Here is a 6,000-nt window from a genome sequence, read left to right on the forward strand (position 1 = left end):
GGTACTTGGACAATTTAGTCATGAACATGTCTTGCAGCACATGAGGGAGCCAGTCCCTCTTGGGCTGATGCAGTGAGTGAATATCAACACTGACACGATGAGGGTTCCAGGCGAGTTGCAGCGGTGACATAACAACGTTAATACAAGCCTCGGCTACACCTACACTTGTCAATACTCCCAAGATCTTCCTGAGGTATGGTGTTGTAGGAGTGCGAGGATCCCTTTAGAGAGTCAGAGCCCATGCATAGCATCTGACTAATTGTGCGACAAGTAATTTCCTGTACCCTACACATAATACTCGGCAGGTGCAGTTCAGCTCTGAAGACTTCAATCCGTGCAGTCCTGGGGCATCTCAAGATTATCCGCATGGCTTCATTCTGTACAAGATCCAGGGGACGGAGTTGAGTGGCACTAAACTGTATTAAAACAGGGACGGCATAATCAATAAGGGACCGTATGACAGATATATAGAACATTCTTAGGACTGGAATGCCCGCCCCCAGGCCCCTGTTGGCTAGCAGCCGAAGTGGTGCTAGCCGTGGCAGACAGAGGTCTCGAACATAGTGGACGGCTTGAAGAGACTTCCTAAAGCTCATCTGAACACCCAGGTACTTGTGTATATGAACTCTAGGGATGGGAATGTTATTTACAGTGGGCAGCCGAGAGACCTTCCCTCTAGCTTGAAATTTTTTTTTACATTCATTAATCACTAGTCCCATTTGGACACACAACTTTGCCAGTTGTGACAAAGCAACCTGGAGAATCCTGGGTATGAGGCATTGGAGGAGTATGTCATCAGCATAGATGAGGACCTGGGTGCCCTGCGGAAAGGAACAGCGCGCAATTTTGTCCATTAAAACATTGAAAAGCATTGGACTAAGGACTCCACCCTGTGGTGTTCCAAGCTCAAAAACTTCCTCAGAGGAGACTGCACCTTGAAATCAAACCTGTGCTGTTCTATTGTACAAATAGTCCCTGATCCATCCTAATAATCTACCTTTGACACCTTTGAGAATGAGTTCCTCCATAATAACATCTTTGTTGGCCCTGTCGATGGCACCCTTGAGATCAACGAAAGCTCTGCAGGTAGCATCCTTATTTATAAGACATTCAACAAAACAATGACTTGTAGAGTGACCTTTTAGGAAGCCATGTACGTACATTGCCAGAGAGTACATGACCCACCTTGTATATAAGCCTGTTCAGTATTACACGTTCCATCATCTTACACAGACAGCTGGTGAGAGAAATAGAGCGAAAGGCGCCATCACCTTTGGGTATTGGGATGACGATGGCTGTTTTCCAAGAGCGGGGAAGCTTGCCTGCAGTGAAAGACATGTTAAATAAATCCAAGATAGGGTTGTCTACCTTTACCTCCAGGAGAGCATTGAGGATATCATAGGTGATGCCATCCTTGCCAGGAGCTGTTGACTTGCCCAACTTGACTGCCGAGAGGAGTTCGGCACGCGTGATAGGCACACAGGTGTCGTCCAACAGAGGAACACTGTGGCAAAGCAACTCCATCCTTCGTGGTCTTTGCTGATCAAGCGCCTCCTGGTGTTCCACAGGAAGGCCAGAGAAGGATGAGGCTTCCTTCCACTGCAAGATGAGTTCTCGTGCCCTGCCTGCAAGATCAGGGTCACACACCTGCCGTCTGGACTTGCCCCGGACGCTGTTGACATGGTGCCACACCTCCCGGAGGGACCGGGTCCTGCACACCTTGTCCAGGAAGGAGACCCAGTACTTCTTCCTTTCCTGCTGCCGCAGATCCGTGAGGTGTCGAGCCACGGTAACCATGGCATCCCGTGACTCTGTCTGCTGGGTTGAGCTGCCAACGTCTCTAGTAGGCAGCGAGCCTCTGTTGGCAGTTCAGAATGACAGGGTCGGTAGCGTAAGTCAAGCGGCGTGGAGCATGGGCCCTTGCTGGAACCCTTGGAGTCGCGATGAATCCCTCGATGGTGTGCAGGAGTTCGTCGTACAGTGCCTCTGCATCAGCAAAGGAGCCCTTCACGGCAGCGTACCATGCCACCACATGGACGACGAGGTCCGTCATCCTGGATGGTGGCACTGTCAAGCGCTTCCTGGGCACTGCCAGGGCGGACTGCACCGGGAGGGTCGTCTCCAGGGCGAAGTGGTGGCTCAGCAATGACCTGACAAGATAAGTTTGGGCAGTATATGTTGGCATATTGATGAGGGCTACATAATCAAGTCTGCCTCTTTGAACATGTGTGGGTGTCAAGGAAAGCCTTCCAGCGCATACTTGAAAACTTGGAATATAAGAGTCCACCCGATAAAATTTATCATATATTGCTTGAATTCAGGCTGAAAGAAGGACTGGAAGAAATTACGAACAAAGACTATAAAAATACTGGGTACAATTACAGTAAAACTAGCTTTGCAGAATTACGGAAATACTGTTAATAATGCTGCGACCCTCCTTCAGCTTCTTCTTCAGGGAGGGGACGCCTCACAATCTTCTCGGGATTCGGGGCGTGTGTGTCGGGGAGAAGGACTTCACCTGGGTGGCGCGGCGCGGCTGGGGTGGAGCGGCGGGCAGATCGCTCTCTCAGGCCTGGCTGTCTGCTTCTATGGCACCCACTCTCACTCAGCTCAGTCACACAGAGTGGGGAAAAGGAAACACTTCTTCCTTATTTCTTTATATTACAGCAACTATACACGAGTCACCAGGAACAGGTGGCGGCGGCACACAGGACGGGCAGGGGCGGCAACAAAGTACGGGTAACACTTTGTTAGTTCGTCAGGCACTTCACTGTCTCTCTGTCTCTCGTTCACTCTCTGACTGCTCCCCAGAGTACGACTTGTTCCTTCGAGGTCTCTTGCTACACTCCTGTCCTCTGTCCTCGTCGGTGCCACACAGTGCCCCACAAACCACGCCTCCTGTGCCGTCGCACCTGCCAGGCAATGTCCTTACGAGTCTATTTCAGCTTATTAGGTAACGCTATCTACCTTAACCGCTAATTACCAATATATCCCTGATAATGCTGGCTACAAGCAATTCACACATGCATGCCTTTATTTACACGGTACCGTATGACAATTATCCCAGGGCTGGCCAGTGCCCACACCCCACACACACACACACACACACACACACACACACACACACACACACACACTCTTATCTCCCGTGACCTCCGGGGTCACATCTCCTCCGTCATGGAGGCCTAGCTCAGCGTCCCTTCCATTAAGGTGTGACAGTTTCATAAACACGAGCAACCAACACCTCGCTCACCCTTTAGCTAAAGTCTGCACATATGTACTCATATGTACTACCCATATGTACTCTCTTATGACGCTGCTCCACACTCACACAGGCACACGTACATATCTGGGAGGCTGCTGCAATACACCTTCGCAACACTGCCCCCTCCCACATAAATAGTCGTCTCGACTATTTCCCTAGTCTCGTCCTCCACATTTTACATCCTAGCTACTCAAATCTGTTTCCTCATCTAGAATATAGTCCTGCAATCTCCGTGGTGGTCGACGCTGGCGGGTGGGCGGCGGGCGGCGGCTGGCGGTGAGTCACCCACTCCTGACTCAGCTTCTTCATCCCCGCTCGTCCCGCTCCACCGTCCTCGCTGCCCACGAGGCCGGCGTCAGGCCCCGTTACGTCCTCTGCTACTATGGCAAGGGCAGCTTCCTCCTCCTCACTGCTGCTGTCACACGGGGCTTGGCCCCAGGTGAACTTCCCGGCCCGTGGTATCTCCACAGTCGGTCAGCATGAATTATCTTGGGCTTCCCGCGTTGTCCTCGACGAATACGGAAGGTTACCTCCGACACCTTCTCGATGACAGTGTATGGCCCTCCCAGGGGCTCTGCAGCTTCGGTGAGAGACCTTTCCGCCGGCGGGGGTTGTAAAGCCACACCTTGTCGCCAACTGCAAACTCAGCCGCGCGACTTCCCCGGTCATAGCGGTGCCTCATGGCCTCGCCTGCCAGCTTAAGTCGTCCTCGCACCTGATGATGAGCCTCCACTAGCCGCTCCTGCAGTGCTATGGCGTAGTCCGTGGCCACAGTAGGCAGTTCTTCATCTGGAGGGCGTCCTGTTGTCAAGTCCACCGGCAGGCGAAGCTCCCGGCCCATCATAAGCCGGGCCGGCGTGTAGGTGGTGGCCTCGTGCGCGGCAGACCTGTATGCCATGAGCAGAGCGGGAAGCTTCCGGTCCCACTCTGTCTGTCCCTCTGTACAGTATTTGGCCAGTTCCTGAGCCAGTGTCCTGTTGAAGCGCTCCACCATCCCGTCAGACTGCGGCCTCAGTGGTGTTGTCCTCGTCTTCCGCAGGCCCATTAGCTGGCAACACTCGCCGAATACCTCCGACTCAAACTCGCGGCCTTGATCGGAATGCAGCTCTCCAGGCACACCAAACCTGGTGAAGAACTGCTCCACCAGTACCTCTGCTACAGTCACTGCTTCATGGTTCGGCAGTGCGTACGCCTCGGGCCATTTCGTGAAGTAGTCCATGGCAACACAGATGTAACGATTGCCAGCTGCAGTCGCGGGTAGCGGCCCCACGATGTCTACTGCTACTCGCTCCATCGGGGCTCCCACCTGATACAGCTGTAGCGGCGCTCTACCCTTCCGTGCTGGTCCCTTCTTGGCGTTACAGGTGTCGCACACTCGGCACCATTCTTGTACATCCTTGCGCATCCCCAGCCAGTAGAACCGCTGTCGTAGACGACTGAGTGTCTTCTTCACTCCTAGATGCCCACTGGCGACGCCCTCATGCATCTCCCGCATCAGGCTAGCTCTCATATCACGAGGAATGACTGTCTGCCAGTACATCATCCCTCCGTCAGGTGTCAGCCACTTCTTCACCAGTACTCCTCTACTCAATTTCAGCGTGTCCCACTGCCTCCAGTAGAATCTCGTAGCTGGGCTCAGGGCTGCCACTTCTTGCTCGCCAGGGCGACCTTGACCTTCCTCCAGCCACTTTACTACTGGGTGGAGATCCGGGTCCTTCCTCTGCGCCTCCTGCAGAAGCGTGTCTCCGTCACCCTCCGCGCCATGGACTCGTGTCAGCCTGCAGACTTCTTCTGGCTCCTTCCTGCTGCAATGGTGACACTCAGGCTCACATGGACGTCTGCTGAGGCTGTCAGCGTTCTTGTGGACTCTCCCAGGGCGATGCTCGACGCAGTAATCGTACTGCTCCAGCCTGCCGATCCACCTCGCCAACTGCCCCTCAGGATTCTTCATCGTCTTCAACCACCGCAGGGCTGCGTGGTCCGTCCTCACAGTAAACTTTGCCCCATACAGGTACGGGTGAAAGTTTTCTAGACTCTTCACCACCGCCAGAAGTTCCTTCCGCGTGACACAGTAATTTCTCTCCGCGTGACTGAACTTGTTACTGTAGTACGCCACCACATGCTCGCGTCCGTCCTTCAGCTGCGACAGCACCGCTCCCACGCCCTCAGCACTAGCGTCACAATCCACGACGTACGGGCAAGCGGGGTCCGGGTATGGCAGCACAGGAGCGTTCACCAGCGCCTCCTTCAGCCGCTCAAAGGCTGTCTGACACCCAGCATCCCAGCAAAATCGGGCCCCTTTTCTTGTCAGGTGGTGCAGGGCGCCGCTATGCTGGCGAAGTCCTTCACGAACCTACGATAGTACGTGCACAGGCCCACGAAGCTCCTCACTTCGCCCACATTGGTCGGGACAGGCCACTCTGCCACAGCTCGCACCTTCAGTGGATCGGTGCGCACCCGTCCTCGCTGACGACATGCCCGAGGAAGGGCACCTCCTGCTGGAACAACAGACACTTCTTCGGGCTAAGCTTCAGATTAGCTCTCCTCAACCGCAGAAGGACGTCCTCCAGCCTCTGCAGCTCCTCCTCGAAGGTGCGTCCGAAAACAACCACATCGTCCAGGTAGACGAGGGCAGTCTTCCACTGCAGGCCCTCCAGTACCCGCTCCATCAGCCTTTCAAAGGTCGCTGGTGCATTGCATAATCCGAAGGGCATGACGCGGAACTGCCATAGTCC

This window comes from Portunus trituberculatus, chromosome 27 (assembly GCF_017591435.1).
Source record: "Portunus trituberculatus isolate SZX2019 chromosome 27, ASM1759143v1, whole genome shotgun sequence".
Classification (NCBI taxonomy): domain Eukaryota; kingdom Metazoa; phylum Arthropoda; class Malacostraca; order Decapoda; family Portunidae; genus Portunus; species Portunus trituberculatus.